Source organism: Staurois parvus, unplaced genomic scaffold (assembly GCF_062004578.1).
Source record: "Staurois parvus isolate SC_StPar_1 unplaced genomic scaffold, SC_StPar_1.0 ptg000165l, whole genome shotgun sequence".
Lineage (NCBI taxonomy): Eukaryota > Metazoa > Chordata > Amphibia > Anura > Ranidae > Staurois > Staurois parvus.
In genome coordinates, this window is record NW_028317961.1 from 9171555 (window position 1) to 9191300 (window position 19746).

Below are 19746 nucleotides of genomic sequence, written 5' to 3' on the forward strand. Positions count from 1 at the left end.
GTCTATGGATGCACATTTATTTTTATTCATTTTTATTCATTTTTATTCACTTTTGTAGTTAGCGCTGCACCATTCATTTTCATGATGACACATGGCAGCTCTGCCTTCAACCATCGTGTGTTCTACTCCTGCAGCCTCATGGGATACAGTATGTGATGGAGTTCAGGATACCTAGGTGAGAATGGAGGCGGGGGGGAGTAGAAAGAAAAAAAACAAAAAAGGAAACAAAGCAAAAAGGTCAGCAATGACATTCTATGCATTTCTCTCATGCCGGATTTAAAGTGAATGTAAACTCTATATTTTATTTTTCTTAAATTACAAACTGGTTTATACTTACCTGCTCTATGCAATGGAATTGCAGAGTGGCCCCGCACTTCCTTTTCCCAGCCAGTGCTCCTGGTGCCACCATAGCAAGCTGCTTCCTATCGTGGCACACCTGCATGCTCAATCCAAGCGACTCTGCCTGTGTCCATTGACACAAGCAGCGAGACTCAGTCCAACCCCCCTGCTCCCTCATCATAGGATGTGACTAACAACAGCAGCAACAAATGGTTCCCACTGCTCTCAGCCAAGCCTGTGAGAACAGGGAGAAGAGGAGAAATGCATAAAGGTAAAAAATGTTTAGGCTTTAAAGCAATCCCCTAAAACTGGCAAATAAAGCAAATAAAAACTGTTACTTCATAGAACAATCTACAATGTGAATAGAGATAATTGATTGATTGCTAATGACAACATGTCAAGTTGGTATTAAAGGTGCCGCTTTAAAAAAAATAAAAAAGATGTCATACTTACCTGCTCTGTTCAATGGTTTTGCACAGAGCAGCCCTGATCCTCTTCTTCTCAGTTCCCCCACTGGTGTTCCTGGCTCCTCCCGTTTGACCAGTGATACCAATAGCAAGCCACTTACTATGGGGACACTGGTGCATGCTCACTTCCAACCCTAGCTCTATGCAACCATAAGACACATAGAGCTGCGGCTCGGCCCCACCTCTGCTCTCTCCTCACTGGCTCACTGGCTGTAATTGACAGCTGCTATCTCAGTCAATGAGGAGAGGGAGTCCCGGGACAACCAAGGGTCTCTTGCACATCGCTGGATTGAAGGGGGGTTCCGGTACATATTGGTGGGGTTGTGGGGGGAGCAGCACACAGAAGGTTTCTACCTGCATAGAATTCATGAAGATAAAAAACCTTCAGCCTTTACAACCACTTTATTTCTAAATTTACTCAATATATTTGCTAAGAATTTTTCTTGATGTGATTTGAATTTTAGCATATCTACCTCTGAATGGTCAGTCTTAAAATTATTCTAAAGCTTAAAACATTTTTTACCTTAATGCATTCCCTGCATTATGGTAAAAAAATGTTTACAGCTTCTTTGCTCCCCCTCCTCCCTAAATACTTGCAAATTCATCCAGCGCTGTGCATGGCTGCATCTGTTTTCTACCCTCTATGTCTACTCACAGGGAGTGAAATACAAATTGGGAGCCATTGGCCCCTGCTGCTGTCAATACAATCTTATGAGGAGGGAGAAGGGGGTGGGGCAGAGCTGCACTGTATGTGTCAATAGACACACACAGCCCAACTCAAAATCGAGCCCGCACATCTGCCCCCGTAGCAAGTGACTTGCTATGGGGCAGACAATGAAAAAGAGGAGCCAAGAGCACTGATGGGGAATCCCAGAGGAGGAGGATTGGGGCCACTCTGTACAATACCATTGCACAGAGCAGGTACTGTAAGTATAAAATGTCTATTATTTTAATTTATGCACAAATTTGACTTTAGAAATACTTTCCTGTCTGATTTTTATGTGATGTGTACTGAAGGTGGAACCCTACAGTGGCAACAGAGCATACAATCCACCTAACCATGGTCATGTACAGTTGCCTTTCTTTAAATGAAATGTGGAGAGAGTGAGCCCTGGGATTTTATATAGTGTTCTTTTGTTACTAATGTCACTGGCCTGCACATGGAGAAAAATAATAAATGCCCAATATATTATTTAAAACAGTATTAAAAATGTAATGGACCATAGAAATAACACATTATCCAATTCTCAAAAACAGGACTTCACAAAAACTAAACTATGAGGAGGGCAGAGGTTCCTCTATCTAACCATTTACAGTAAGTTGTGTGTGTCGCTAAATCTGCTTTGGATTGTTATTAACTCCAGCCTCCAAGAATAACTGATTGCTAGTTCCAAAGCACTTTAGTGTTATAAGTAACAGAGCACACATCAAGAGACTGGCACGACATATCTCACATGATATGTAGAATGGCCCCAGAGAAAAAGTTGTCATACTGATGGAGCCAGTTAGTTTTAATTACAGCATTTCTTCAATTTAGAATAATATTTAAAATTCAAGTGTCACCCCATCTCTTAACTACCATTCATCATTTACCCAACATAGTTGTAAAGTCACTTTGGTGGGAATGAATTTAAGGAAGAACTGCCAATGAGTCAGTTAATCTTCCAACCTCTCCTATTTTCTTAGAACTTGAGCAATAACTTATTTCTTGAATTTATTACTATGCCATTTACTGGAAAGATCTGAGATTTGCATAATAAATTCTGCTTTCAGATATCTATTTAGATTCACAGTGCAAGTAGATTAAAAATAAGTTTGTTAAAACGTGATGAACTAAATCATAACCTACTTCCAACGGTATAATTACTCAACATAGGTCGAATTATACATTCATGCTGTGTCAGAATAATGCAGATTTTTATATTGATTTTTTTATAGAAAAAACTGTGATCCACTTTAGGATATTATTGTTGTATATTAAACAGCACTTGGAAGGCCATAAAATACTGTTTATTGTAAAAAAACTGAAGTAAAACAGCACTGGTGGAAGACACAGAAAGGTGAAAATATACACACTAACAAGGAAGTAAACTTATTGATAAAAGAATTATATTTAGTTAGAAGTGCATTCATGAGGATCACTCTTACACATACACAGGACATGGCACTTGAGGAAGAGTGCTGGTAAAAGCAAATGAAGTGCATGGTAACAAAATAATCAACCAGCTTACATCTTTATACCACAGAGGTGTAGCTAGGATATTTTGCGCCCGGAGACGAACTATAAAATTGGCGCCCCAGCCCCCCTCCCCGTTTAATCACATTTTTCTATTACATTGGATAAGGAAAAACTATTTAAATTTTAATGAAACATTGTATTTAAAGAAGCAAATTTATAGAAATTATATTACATGACTCACTCAGTCACTGTCGTAGACTGGTTTGCATATGCCCACTTTTTTATCAACGCTCAATACGTGCAGACGGAACCGGATCTACGCATAATCCCTATCTCTGCTGGCTGCAGTGGCTGGCAGGAAGCATCATCACTGTGGATGGCAGACGTATCAGATGACACGACTCCTGCAGCCGCTGCAGTGATCTTGTGACCGATTTATTACCCTTGTTCACTTATTATAATGTAACGTTGTAAGCCTTATTTTGGCGCCCCTGTACCTTGGCGCCCGGGTACATATGTACCCCCCTGCCCCCCCCCAGCTACAGCTCTGTTATACCATGCAGCATTATAACACACCTCCAGTCTGCAGGAATAACTTACTTAAATCTGTCTAGTAAACATCCCAGGTATGATAAAGTTTGAAACACAAAATCATAAATTATAATATAATAAATAATTATAAAAATTAATAATATAATAATAATAAGTTTAATTCAATGTTGTAATCACCCAAAAACACTGAAATTTGAAACAGAACACCAAGTTCGCACATCACTGAGCTCAGTTGCAGAATAGTTTTCAGTGTCTGATGATGAATTTACCTACGAATCACTATTGCTCAATTCTGCAAGTGATTCTAATTCACTATCGCTGTTCTCTAGCTGGTCTAAAACCACTTTTGACCTAAAGAGACGCTTTTTGGACGCCATGACCGTTCTCAAGTTTCCAGGCACAAAAAACGGTAAAAGTACAGGCAGGGCACTGGACAAAATTTAGGTGAAATGGTTTGATACAGTAATGTAATACTAACAGATTATAATGTCATATGTTTACTTTTTTGAATCTCCCGCTGGTTCCGGCCCCCTGCGAACCGACGCTTGCAGGGAACAGAACCCGGAAGATGGATGCCGGCATTGGCCAGAGGACATCGCCAGAGGACACAGTGGGGTGACATTGGGGGATCGCAGGACAAGGTAAGCATTGGGGGATCACTGGAGAAGCACTATAGTGTAATCTTGAGTGTGGCTTGGGGTTACCGCTTTTGGTACAGTAAATTAACCCTGAGTCACACTTGGGATTACCGCCAGAGAGGTTAAGGATAGGTTCACCTAAAATATAAATGTAAAAAATAATAAATGCATATTTTTTTGCACAAAAAAAGTGTCCTTTTGTTTTTTTTGTCTGCAGGAGCTTATACAGCATTGCAGCAGCGATCAGCAGATCACTGGTGCCATGCAGGTCTCCTGCAAACCTGTCAGTATATCTGCTTGCCCACACGGGATGTATGGGAAGCAAGCAGATATTCTGATAGGAAGAATGAATGAACTACCACATCGTTCCACAGCACCGTGGTAGTTCATTGAGGACTGCAAGCCGGCAACTGCTAAGGCTGTCGGGACTTGTAGTCTCTCATTCACAGAGGACTGTGAATGAATGACACGGCCGGGCAGGCAGAGCCCTACAAGGTCACATTTTTCAAAAATTTGACAGCTAGCGAGGGAGGGGAAGATCCCCCGCAGCCTGACAAGGCAGGTAGCGGAACCCGATGTGATCGTAACATGTCATATGGGTGTAACATGTAACATGTTAAGAAAGGTAAACTTATCCTTTAAGGTTTTGTCAGGGTAGCAGCATTGGGGCTCCATTCCATACCACCTTTTCTGTATTCCATCTAAGAGATCATAACCTCTAACAACTTCTGTATTACTCCCTCGCACATGAATAGATGGTAGGCACCTTCACTTTCTGCATTGCTCCTTCATATTTGAATAGATGGTAAGCTCTCCCATCTTTTGAATCACTCTCTTACATTAGACAGTAAAGGACACGGTAATACAAAAACCAGGTGCAAGGTGGCATCGCTAAAGATTAGATTGTATGCTCCTCGAGAGCAGGGACTGATCTGAATGTATGTCATATATATATATTAAAGTTCTGAACAGGGGCGGACTGACCATTTGGAAACTCGGGCACTGCCCGAAGGCCCAGGGTCAGTAGGGGGCCCCATGAGATGCCCCTGGTACCTTTTTCATAGGCTTTTTTGAGTTTGGGCAAGGACACAGGAGCCCCATGATCCCCTATTGCCCGGGGGCCCCATGAGTTGTCAGTCTGCCCCTGGTTCTGAGTAAATTGTTTGTAATAAATAAATAAAATATAATGTAGGCAACTTACAGCATAATATTTCCCTAGTGTAATACCACCACCAACTGCATAATATGACCACCAGAAGCATAACATACATCCAACATAATATACTCAACGCACACAGCATTATATTACACTCTAGAATAATAAATCACCCCAGCATTATGTAATGACCACCACCAGAAGCAAAATATAAGCTGAGCATAATTCGCCAACCACCAACAGCACAGCATGATGCTCCAAACTAAAAATCACCCCAGCAACAAAATAACTTCAATTCCCAGCTGCATAATATGTCCACCACAAGAAACATAATAGTCCCCCTTCCCAACATAACATCTCCCTTATCAGCAGCCTAATATAACCGTCCTTCCATAACATAAAGTCAGCTCTGCACAGCATAACCCACAGCCTCTGTAAGATGTCCATCACTAGCAGCATAAGATACCCTCAGCATAATATATCTATAGCAATGGTGTATGCCCCAATCTATGGTTCAGCATTACGTACCTACAGTATTAGAATCAGAAACTGCAGTATTATCACCTATCCTAGGATCATAACAATTCCCCCAGCATAAAAATCTCAGCAACTGCCAAAAAAGGCCACCACCAGGACTACAATACCACTAACCACACATATCATAATAGTCTTTTTACCACCAGTAGTAAATACTGGTCAATCATAAAGGGTGTTGTAGGTACCCTTTAGAATTCCGTTGGGGTGTCGCGCTGAAATTGTCAGTGCTTGTCCCCAATTGTCAGTGCTTGCTTGTTGGTGCTGGGCACCACTCTTCCCTCCCACACACTGTCCATCACTCTTCCCTCCCTGGCCACTGTGCCTATCACATTGACAAGAGTTTTGTAATAAGGGTGGGTGCAGCTTGATGGTGAACTGATAGACCAGTTTCCCATCAGGTCAGTCTAACTGATGATTTGTAGCGCATGGCAATGGCTGGATCATTAGCTGCTATTTAGTCCAATAGCATTATTTGAACCCTCCTTCTGCCATGCACTGTCAATTAAAAGTAAGGCAGACCTAATGGGGAATTAGTCTCTCAGTTCACCATCAGGCTCTGTCCACCCAGTGACACAAGTTCCCAATTCCCTAAATATATGGATTGCTAATTCTTGGGATTGACTCCACTTTCGCCCTCTTTTTTTTACAGTTAGCCTCTGGCTAGGGGAATCTCTCAGTCGACAGCTGAATGGAGAAGGAGATTCACTATATTGCCAAAAGTATTGGGATACCAGCCTTTACACGCACAAGAAATTTAATGGCATCCCAATCTTAGTCCGTAGGATTCAATATTGAGTTGGCCCACCCTTTGCAGCTATAACAGCTTCAACTCTTCTGGGAAGGCTGTCCACAAGGTTTAGGAGTGTGTCTATGGGAATTTTTGACCATTCTTTCAGAAGCGCATTTGTGAGGTCAGGCACTGATGTCGGTCGAGAAGGCCTGGCTCACTGTCTCCGCTCTAATTCATCCCAAAGGTGTTCTGTTAGGTTGAGGTCAGGACTCTGTGCAGGCCAGTCAAGTTCCTCCACCCCAAACTCGCTCATCCATGTCTTTATGGACCTTGCTTTGTGCACTGGTGTGCAGTCATGTTGAACCAGAAAGGGGCCATCCCCATACTGTTCCAACAAACCTGGGAGCATGAACTTGTCCAAATGTCTTGGTATGCTGACGCCTTAAGAGTTCCCTTCATGGGAACTAAGGGGTCAAGCCCAACCCCTGAAAAGCAACCCCACACCACAAGCCTTCCTCCACCAAACTTTACACTTGGCACAATGCAGTCAGACAAGTGCCGTTCTCCTGGCTACCGCCAAACCCAGACACGTCCATCGGATTGCCAGACAGAGAAGAGTGATTCGTCACTCCAGATAACATGTCTCCACTACTCTAGAGCCCAGTGGCGGTGTGCTTTACACCACTGCATCCAACGCTTTGCATTTCACTTAGTGATGTAAGGGTTGGATGCAGCTGCTCGGCCATGGAAATCCATTCCATGAAGCTCTCTACGCACTGTTGTTGTGCTATTCTGAAGGCCACATGAAGTTTGGCGTTCTTTAGCTATTGACTCTGCAGACAGTTGGCGATTTCTGCTCACTGTGCGCTGCAGCTCTGTGTTGCTGTTATTCTCAGTTGCTTCCACTTTGTTATAATATCACTAACAGTTGACCATGGAATATTTAACAGCAAGGAAACTTCACAAGTGGACTTATTACACAGGTGGCAACCTATCATGGTACCATACGTGAATTCACTGAGCTCCTGAGAGCGACCCATTCTATCACAAGTGTTTGTAGAAGAATTCTGCACACCTAGGTGCTTGATTTTATAAACTTGTGGCCATGGAGGTGATTGGAACACCTGAATTCAGTGATTTGGAGGGGTGTCTCAATACTTTTGGCAATATAGTGTATATTACTGAGTGGAAAGCAGTCAAAGTCATGATAGCTTTACAGCACAGACATGCCCCGCTCTGTAGTACTGGTGTCGCTCTGTACTCCAGCTCAGGACTAGTCTTAATTACTTCCAGTTTCCTAACCTGTAAATAGCAACAGATTCTTAAAGTGGCGGTAGTAAGACATATTTGGATTTTGCATGAGCTGGTAATGTTACCAAAACTGGTGCAGATGTTTGTCTGAATTAGGAGTGGGTAGTTCTGAAAGAAACTACTGCCTGAAAAGTGATGTACATGTTTTACTAAATTCCCCTGATTGTCTGCAATGTAACAGCAGTTTCTTCCCTATCATTGAGCTTTGTTCATGCTGCCAAAGTTGAACTGTCCCTGGTGGTTTGGAAAGTCCTTGGACTGTAAATTATTATTAGTTGCAGGCTTAATACCTACTGCAGAAGACTCGGTCATGTGCCCTAAGTGGAGAGGACCTAGACTGGCCAGGCATCACTTTTAAAAGGAGGCAATCAGTCATTCTCCAGGGAATTGTTGATTGGATGGGTTAGCTTTTGTTAGTACAGGTGTACCACTTAATGCAAAGATCATTTAAATAATGTTTTTTCAGTGATCTGATCATTTCTCAGTGCTATGGCTTACAGCTGTTTTCTTCTTATAAAATGGGGCAGCCTGACTCCATTATAGATCACTGTCAGCTCTAGCACCAGAATCCAAACTGCTGATGGGATGCATAAGATTGAAGTCATTATGAGCCCCCATCCCCCCTCCCAGTGCTCATAGTAATAGCCAACAGATGAGATAGCTGTATAGCTTTCTGTAATAGTGCTCTATACTAGGCATGCAGCCGCCCAGCTGTTAACATAATTAATGTGAAATAACCTTGTCACTCCTATAGGACCCTTGCGACTTAGTGATAATAGCATAAAACACAGTTATTTGCTTTCTTTTCTTCATACTTGATAAACATATGTTAAAACAAAATTAAATGTCTTTACATTTTCTGTAGAAGTCTAAACTCCAGGAAGATTTTTGGTATATTTTAAAAGGCTAAGAACACAATAGCATAAAATTAATAGGTCTAGGGCCTTTGATAAAAATCCAGGGCCACGCATTACTTTCAGTAAGCAAGGTAAGTATAGGTGGGGCAGTATACAAACATAAAATGTAGTCCTTGCTTTATTTTATGTATGTAGTTGCCTAACACCCCCCTCCCTCCTTAGTGGGCCAGACTGCTGGCCCTTCCTCAAAGTGGGCATGTGCACCATGGCCCCAACCATTCCAATGACTGAGCCGATTTCCAGCTGTTCAATGGAATACAAAAGGATGGGGCCAAGGCATTTGCAGGCTTGTATTTAAACTTGTACTTTAAAGGGTAACACACTTTCATGGGAACAAAAATAGCAAAAAAAATATAGCATATACAATTTCTACACAAGCCACATTGTAAGTAAATGTTATTAAAAATGACCTTTCCTTTTCAATCTGTGGTGCTGTAATTTCCTGTAAATTTCAATGCAATATGGAAACCTGAAAGCCTTGTATGCACAAATTGTGTACATTACATCCTCCAGAAATGTAATTTCCTGAATGTGTGATTGGCTCGCTGCTTTCCCAAAAGTCTGCACTAAGATCCAACTCATATTTTAGGCATCCTCTGTAACAAAAATTTCAGTTTTGGGGAGTTCTCCAAAAGAGTTAATCACTCCTAAGAGAATGCAGACCGTGCAACTTTCCTCATTAGAACACTGCAAGTGCATCAACCTATTAATAATGACAAAGTCATCCACAGGGTTGCCAACTGTCTGTAATTTTTAGGACAGTTTTTAAAAAATAGGCTGATTTCTCCTGTTTGTAATGATCAGCGGGACAGGAGAAGCCGATTGTAAAGTTACGGGCTGCTGGCTGCAGCTATCAATGCTGGGTGAGACTCTCACAGTGCCCAACCAGAACAGTTCCCTAGAACAGGGGAGGAGAGAGGCTTGATATGCTCCTCCTACTCCCACCCCTTTTCCTCCTCTGTCTGCCCACACACACTACAATCCCTGATGTGTAGCCAGTGCTGTGCCTGAGAATGGAGATGTGTGAGTGGGAAATTTGAAGCACTGCAGATAGCAGCTACACTATAGCTGCATTAATAATTTTGCGACCTGAGCCTCCACCCTAGGGTGAGTGAGCAGGGACTTCCTCCCTTCTCTTCTCTCTCCCCTATCTGTCTCCCTTCCCCTCTCTCTCCTTCCAGGAGCAAAACAAACATGCCCAGTTTTATGTCCAGCTAGCTCTTCAGGGACAACTGCAGTACACTATAGTAATGGCTGACAATATGCTAGTTAGGGAAACCGATTTGGTTATTAGGGCTCATTCAAACTGGAGCAGTGACTCCCACCCTGGATAAACAGCAGTCACTGCCACGCACCTCAAGACTTATTTTCCAGGTCCATCCCAGGGTTGGCCAGGTCTTTCATAATCCTACTCATGCTCACATTTTGTCACACTGTTTTGTTCTTTTCATTGTACAGTCAGGCAGATTACTTGGTATGATCATTGTTTAGTGTTTACATATTGTTTATATTCAGCTCATATTTCAGGTTGTCAGTAAAAAAAATATGCTCTGTCAGTAAATATTCTAGTTTTGTCAAATAAAAAACATTTGTGGGGGATTAGCAACCCAGGTCACTCCCATTCAGATTCACTCTGCACATCACTATAGACAAACAAATAGCTATTTCTTCAGAGCAGAAACAGGTAGGAATCTTCACCAAAATTTGTTAAAATTCTTGCAATGTACATAGATCACCCGGGGGGGATTGTTTGTTTCTCAAGAAAAGTGAAGTTACTCTTTAAAGCTCTCTTACTCTTACAGTCTTATTAGCTTGGCAGACAGTGACTCAATCCAAAAGACATCTTGCAGATTGTAGAAAGCTTTAATCCAAAAACTTGTGCAGACCATTACAGATAGGTCTAGCTCCAGCAGAATATAGTACATGTGGTGAATGGATACTAAAGCAGGAAGAAGAAGGGTGAGACTAGCTACATAGAACATTCCCTAGCTACGGAGTGAGGTAGGGACAAAATGATTAAAGGTAAACAGACAGTGCATGTGTAACATGATGCGCTCCATACGGAACTGTTAACTGTGTTGTTTTTTAAAGGCTTCAGAAAAGTTTCCTAATGCTTGCCTATAGCATGACAAGTGCTTTGCAAAGACTTGTTGTACAGGCTCCTCTTTTACGAGCTTTTATAGGTAGCACAGTGGCTAAATGGTTAGCACTTCCACCTGGCAGTACTAGGGTCATTGGTTCGAATCCCAGCCACGGTATTTCCTGCCTGCAGTTTGCATGTTCTCCCTGTGCCTGTGTGGGTTTCCTCTGGGTACTCCACTTTCCTCCCACACTCCAAAAACATGCTGGTAGGTTAATTGGATTCTGTCTCAATTGGCCCTAGTATGTCTATGTAAGTTAGGGACCTTAGATTGTACACCCTTTGAGGGTTAGGGACTGATGTGAATGTACAATATATATGTGTAAAGTGCTGCATAAATTGACAGCACTATATAAGTACCTGAAATAAATAAATGAGCTGAATCCTAAGTTAACAAGGCCTTAATATATCAAATATAATTAACATTCCTCTAATTATGAAAAAAATTTGAATTATACCCTAAAAGGTTGTAATGATATGCAATCCTTTTCCTCCTGGGTATTCTGTTAGGAATTGATGTCTTCTAGTACATTGAGGAACGGAATACTCATGAATATTAGTCCAACTCTGAAAGTCCTTTTTTAGCTGCATACTAGTTAAGCACTAAACTTGATTTGTAGGTCAAAGCATTTTCTCTTTACGTGTTCTCTGGTTTACAACAGCTGTAAAACCACAAGAATTTATATAACATAGGTCCACACTACCAGGAGCAGTATATTTCATTATCTGCTGAGAAAAGTACCTAAACTAATATTAACAAAGCTGGGCAAAGATCCCACTAGATTTTCATGAACCACTACTTATTGTCCTTATCCTAGAATGGATTACATCAAACTTGTATGACTCTAACTCCCATGGGATCTACCTTGGCAGAATTTACCATCTTACAATCAAATATTCCAGATGTGCTCGACAACATGCAACATGCTGATATTTTATCATCTGCAGATCTATAAGACATATTGGATTATGGACGTGTTATTTTGCTTACTAAAATGGGCTAGTTATATATGTTGATAACATATTTGCCTGATGCCAACACAGACTTACGGCTTAAAAGATCAGCACAAAATATGACTTTATGATGCATTAAATCAGGCTCTTTTCACAGACTGGGATTAACTAACTGCTAAACACAGAGGCGTTATAATGGTTAAGTGAAGGGGATGAAAGGCAGATGCAGCTGTGTTTAAACTGACAGTAAAGCTCTTCTATGGACAATTTAAAACAGATGTTGCTTTTAGAATGTAATGAATTGCACACTGTAAATCACGGGTATCACGGAATCTTATTTCTTGCATTATTCATAACTATACACAGCTAACATACATCTAATTTAACCAATTCAATACTGGGCACTTTTACCCTCTTCCTGCCCAGGCCAGTTTTCAACTTTCAGTGCTGGTACACTTTGAATCACAATTGTGCAGTCATGCAATGCTGTACCCATATGAAATTTTTAGCATTTGTTGAGAAATGGTATCCATTTTTCTTAGTTTCTGTTACAAATAAGTAATTTCTCCTCTTCACTGATGTGCGCTGATGAGGCTGCACTTATGGGCACTGATAGGTTTCACTGATGTGCACTGATGAGGCTGCACTGACGGGCACTGATAGGTTTCACTGATGTGTGCTGATGAGGCTGCACTGATGGGCACTGATAGGTTTCACTGATGAGCACTGATGAGGCTGCACTGATGGGCAGTGATGGAGACTAACCTGATGGGCACTGATGAGGCTGCAGTGATATGCGCTGATAAGGGTGCACTGATGGGCACTGATAGGGTGCACTGATGAAGCTGCAGTGATGGGTGCTGAGGAGGCTGCACTGATGGGTACTGATGGGCACTGAGGAGGCTGCACTGATGAGGCAACACTTATGGGTACTGATAGGCGACACTGATGGTCACTGATTGGCACTGATAAACTGTACTGATGAACACTGGTAAGTTGCACTGATAGGGCTGCACTGATAATCAGTGCACTGATGATCAGTGCCCTGATTACCGATGTAAACAAAGTACTGACAGCCTTGATGGGTATTGGCTGTCCTTTTCTCACACAGACACAGCGTCTGAGGAATAGACTGCCAATAACCGGCAAGTCTGTTTACATATGATGAGCTGTGATTGGACACAACTGATCACATGGTAAAGTGCAGCTGTGATTGGCCCTTTAACGGGTTCTGTGACCAGCTACGTCCAAAGGACACAACAGTCGCAGAGCGCTCCTGATGCGTGCCCCAGAGGAGTATGCAGGGGGCAGGGTTCTGGAAGGACATCCATGGACGCCATCCCAGAACAAGTAGCTGTCTTTTGGCTATAGCTTGGTACTAAAGTGATTAAGCATCACACAATAAAAATAAGAAGTACATTTTGAGAAAATGGGGTTGACTTACTAAAGGCAAATTGGCTGTTCACTTTGGAAGGGGATTTTTACTTTGCAAGGAAATTATCCCCAGAGCTTATTGAATGAGGTTCAATTCTGTTGACTTTCATCATCCAATCATGTGCAAAAATTATGTTGGTTTTTTTATATTTCTTTGCACATGACTGGCCATTCTTTGCAAGGTAAAATTTCACTTCATTCACTAAGCTAAAGTTACATTTCCTTTGCAAAGTGCAACTTCCCTTTCAAAGTGAAAAGCTTATTTGCCTTTAGTAAATCAATGTGTTTATTGCACTTCGTTTCTATAAGTGTCATCTTTGGAGTTATTTTACTGAAGGCAAATAGGCTGTTCAATTTGGAAAGCTGCAGCTTGCAAGGGAATTTTTTCCAGAGCTAGATGAATGTGGTATAGTTTAACTTTGCAAAGAATACCCAATCATGTGCAAGGAAAATAGGGAAAAAAATGCATTTTTGCTTGCACTTGATTGGATGATGGAAGTCAGCAGAGCTTCGTCTCATTCACTAAGCTCTGGGGAAAATTCCCATGCAAAGTTCAACTTCCCTTGCAAAGTGAGTCATCTATTTGCCTTTAGTAAATCAACCCTAAAATGTTCTCCAGAGATGATACTTATAGGAACAATTTCAGCTACATACCCATACTTCAGTCCAAAAGGAGCTGTCCTGTCCCAAAATGGAGCCATGTTTCCCTTGTGTGTTGATTAAGTGTTCTTGCATGGCAAGACCACTTACTGTTATCTCACATATATATTCTTATAGCCAAATTTACCACCCTAACTCCTCCCACAGTTTTTACACTACATAGACAGTAATATACTGAAACGTGCGGATTGTTCCCGATTGGTGTGCTATTACTTTGTGGAACATTTCGCTGAATGGTTCATGAAATATCGGCATTTTTGTGGTGAAATTGGTCCCATAGGAATGAATGGCAGAATGTTCAAAACTAGAGTGGGAGCTGACAAAAGCTAGAGTGTGAGCTGAAAAATTAGGACATGATTTCTAAACTGCCATCACTCCCTCATTTTCAAGCCCACCTACACAAATCTTATATCAAAACATTCAGCTTTCCCTGCTGCCACTAGAAATGTTCACGGCTAAGCCATAGTCTTGACAGTTTTCACAATATGACCATTTGTTTGCAACTCATGCCGCCCATTGACATTCATTGAAACTCCACTCTAGCCACCTCAAATTTGAAGGACAATTTCTAAACTACGACTGTGCCTTCATTTTTAATATTTCAGAGACATACTATACATCAAAATGTAGGTCTGGGTCTTGTGATTCTCACATTATAAAGCTCTTCGGCATTGTATTTATAATTTTTAAACTACAACCGTTTGAATATGGCAACTGCCAGTGAAGTGAGCAAGTTGGAGCAGTTTGTTTTTAACCGCTCTTCTCTGCCCTTGCTGTAGAGTGAGTTGCCATAGGAACTCAGGTGTGTGAGCAGGCAGCAGAGTGACAAAAGCTAGAGTATGAGCTGAAAAATAAAAGTTGAAATGCATTTCTCACTCTATCAAGCTTGCCATGTGCACTTTTTAAATTTGATCAATCAATTGGTTAGTGTAATGTTTACTATCTTTACTCACTCCAAACACTCCACACAGTTACTCTGCCCACTCCATAAAGTTACTCTTCCCAGTCCAACCTTTTCACAGTTACTCCAGCCACTCCAACCACACAATAGTTACTCAAGCCACTCCACCCAGTTACTCCGCCCAGTCCAGTTGTAGACTACTGGTGGAGGCAAGAACACTTCACACAATTTCCACAGAAATTGTAGCTTTTCTAGTTATGTATAAATTATCCACACACAAGGGATCCAGTCATTCATTAGAAGACCACTGAGTGATAAGGCCATGTAGCGCAAATTGGGGCACATTAACTATGGACCATGAGCATATGTGGTGTCTGCCAAACATCTTCCAAGGCCATTTTGACAAGTTTCCCAATGCTGGTGATCTGTGATTATATGTCACAACCAATTCTATTCCCCGCACTTTTTTTGAACTGGACCATTTAATATCCATGCAGTAATTGATTTCAGGGAATTAATTTACTAAAAATAAATAGACTGTTCACTTTGGAAGTGCAGTTGCACTCTGTAAGGGAATTTGCCCCAGAGCTTAGTGAATTAAGGGAATCTCCAGTGACCTCCATCATCCAATCATGTACAAGTAAACATACAGTTTTTTTTATTTTCCTTGCACATAAGTGAGCATTCTTTGCAAACTGAAACTTCACCTCATTCACTAAGATCTGAGGAAAATTCTGGAGAACAGCGTATTTGACTTTAGTAAATGAACCCTAAGTAGACTTCGTATAAGGTTTCTCACATCTGTAAAGCCTTTGATCGTGAAAAAGTGACTTCTGCTAGAAATTAGATGCTAAACATAATATCCATACATGAGTGATAAGGCTTTTTGCTTCAGACAATCACTTCACTTTATACTGAAGGCGACTGGCTGCCCATTTATTTGTCAGATGCACACTTAAAGCCCAGATGTTAGCATTCTAGCTCTCCATTCACATTCACTTTTTGATTGTTATAAGGAGACATCTCCTGATAATCCACAGCGATGAATAGTTACACATGGCCATCTACTTCCGTCAGTAGTTCATCTGATTATCATGCTTTCAACTTATGTTTGTCCCGCCATATGCATGCTAAGGATTTTCACACTAAAACTATTTTACAGATCTCACTATGTTATTGATCAAAATTGGACTCCTACATAAAGACCTCTCATTACAGACCATATTTCATTGTTTTCATCCTTTCTGATATAGGTTGACCAATATTAGTTTTAAACCATTTGTCTTTGTAGTATCACATGCAGTATCTTAAGGCCTCATGCTAGCTCTGCTTAATGTCTGCTGAAGCAGCAATGTACCTAAAGCCGCTTCAAGAGCTTGGGCATTAATTCATTTCATTGACTAGAACAAGATTTTATTCTGGCCATTGAAATGATTTAACTCTCAAGTGCTAAACACGCCTAGCATTAACATGAATTTAGCCATGTCAAGCCACATCTGGGAGCTAGAGGTGACCCTTTCCTAGCCTTTATCCAGCCCTTGAGGCACTAATCCCACTGATACAAGGCACTATTCCTCTCACTGACACCAATGCTGGGCCACTATTCCTCCCACTGGCGCCAACAATGGGGCTGCATTCCTCCAACTGACACCAACAATGGGGCACTGTTCCAACCCACTGATGCCGTTGATAGGGCACTATTCCTTACCCTGATACCCACAATAGGGCACTATCCCTCCCACAGATGCCAATGATGAGACACTATTACTTACCTTGATACCAACACCAGATCACTATCCCTCCCATTTACACCAACACCGGGCCTCTATTTCTCCCATTGACACCAACAATGCGGCATTATTTCTTCCACTGACACCAGCAATAGGGCACTATTCCTTCCACTGATGCCAATAATAGGGCACTATTCCTTACCCTGATACCAAAATGGGGCACTATTCCTCCATTGACACCAACACTGGGCCACTATTTCTCCCACTGATACCAACAATGGGACACCGTTGCTTCCACTGACACCAGAAATAGGGCACTATTTCTCCCACAGATGCCAATGACGAGGCATTATTCCTTACCCTGATGTCAACAATGGGGCACTATTCCTCCCACTGAAACCAATAGTGGGGCATTGTTTACTCCCAGAGTATTTACTACTCATAGTGGCCACAGTCTGACCCTTCAAAGCCTGAAGGACAGTAAACTATCCCTTTTTTTGGAACGTTAGGAGACTCTTGTAAATTAATGCTACATAATTGGGTCAAAAACAAAACTGATATAATAGATGTTTTCAATAGTGAAAGAATTTTTGTAAATGAACAAAAATTCTGGAAAAGTGCTTTGCAGCACTAAAAACATAGTAATGCCAAGCAGATGTACCACAGTATACACATTGAGGCAAGAGTGGTAAGGCAAGGTTGTCCAGTTTTAAATATAATGGTGGTAATTAATACTTTTTTATTGGTTTACAATACAGTTATTTATACAAATTAATAACATTTGTAGTCAGTAGTGTTCCCATTAAAATGATTTCTAAATTCTCGGTGAATGTGATTTTCTTCAGATCTCTTTTTATAGCTTAGGATTTAAAAGTTGCCATGCGCACTGGACCTATATTATTCAATTGAAATTTACTTTAAAGCATTTACAAGGCATACATCAACTAAACCAAAATCTTCTTTCTCTTTAAATATTCCTAGTGGTTCCTATATTGTAGTCATGTCTCCAGCACCAAACAGCAGAATAGATTTTGCGTGTTCATTAAACAATAGAAAAACAGAAAAAAAATGTCATGGGTGTATGTGCATTATAGCTTTATTCAGTGACTTTTCTAGGGTGCCAAGGGAAGAGTAAATCTTGTGAATTAGGACAAATTATGAGTAAGAATAGTTGATACAAATTTTGAAATGCACTCCTTTATAAACGTTGCTGCTCTCACTCACTATATATATTTATCCTTGTAGAATCAACATTTTCTATGGGACACTACACTACAAAATACTCCCACAAATGCAGGCCATTGATTTCAAACAAGATTTGTTAATTTGCACACACAAAAAAGTATTTTTCGTAACAAATTCATTCAAGACCATGCTGCAAAAATTAATACACCCCAATGAAAGTCTTAGGAGCAAAGCTAAATTGTAGACAACAAAATCCTACAGGTGAGTCTAATTATTCATTAACCCCTTGATGCCAACGTCAAACAAATATGCGTCCTCATAAAACTGAGCTTTTTTCCATGGGGCCGCATATTTGCATACCTGTCTTTGTGCTGGGAGTGCGCTCCCTGCACAAAGACCGGGATGTCACTGAGAGCCCCGGGTCCCGTTCTAACGATCGGGACCTGGGACTCATGATTCCGGATCACATGATTGCTGTGATAGCCTCTGTTTGGCCATCACAGTGACCAGTCACTGTGAAGCCTGCCCCCCTTGTGTTTTTTTTCTCTCTTAAAGGAGGAGAGAGATACATTGTATCTCTCTTTGTATCTCTCTCCTTGCAGAGAGGAAAAGAAAACTGTTTGTAAAAATAAATAAATGTTAAAAAAATAAAGAAAATAATACCTAGATCAAGGTTTGATATAGTTCAGTGCCAGGGTTAGTGTTTGGGTCAAGGTCAGGGTCAAAGTTCAGGGTCAAAGATCAGGATTTTTTTTTAAATTGGTATCAGTGTCAGTGTGTTTTAGGTAAAAAAACAAAATGCGCACTATTATTTCTGGGCTGTAGTACAGGTACAAACAACAAATAACATACACATATACTTACATATATCGCTGCGATCGTTAAGAGCTGGAAAATTTATTTTGGGTTATTCTTTGGTGGTAGGCTATGGTAGTAGTAACAAGAAACACACAGCTAAATTTAAAAAAAAAATGATTTTTTTTAATATTTTGGGCCAGTTTTCCTTCGATAATAACAAAAAAATCAAGACATATCTATTAGGATTTACCACCAAATGAAAGCCCAATTTGTCCTGAGAAAAACAAGGTATAGTTCACCTGGATGTACAAGGTAATTGTGATGATATGTACAGTTTTACTAACTTATGTCAAAGTTGTAAAAATTTCTACTTAGGCTTTAAGATTTGTTTTACCCTTAGGCGTGAAGGGGTTTAAGCAGACAGTTGATTATAAAAGGGCATTACTTAACAAAGAAAACCCGTTCCCATTTCATGCTGTCAGCAATGGCACCACATGGAAGAGAAATGTCACAAGGCCAGAGAAAGAAAATAATTTATTTACACAAGAAAGGTGCAGGCTACAAGAAGATCAGCAAAGCTTTACTTATCAGTCAAAATACTGTAGCAAAAGTAGTAGAAAAATTTAACAAAGATGGAACTGCAACCATCTCACAGAGACGTCCAGGCCATCTTGACCTTGACAAGAGCGTCTTCTGATGAGTAGGGTTGAAGAAAATCGCCATGCAATTTCACTGCAGTTACTTATAGAAATAGAAAGCCAGACTTTTGTGATTGCTTCCCGTGACACAATACGGTATACACTGCAGAGCTATGGCATACACGGTTGTCATCCTCAAAGGAAGCCTCCCCTAAAGCGCGTGTATGAAAAAAGCCCACCTGGAATTTGCCAGGGCCCATGCTGAGAAAGAAGACTACTGGGACTCTATGCTTTGGAGTGATGAGACCAAGATAAATGTTTTTGGAACTGACGGCTTCAAAACTGTATGGTGTCGCAAAGATGAGAAGTACAAAGGAAAATACATGGTGCCTACAGTGAAACATGGTGGTGGCAGTGTCCTTCTGTGGGGCTGCATGAGTGCTGCTGGTGTTGGGGAGCTGCATTTCATTGATGGTATCA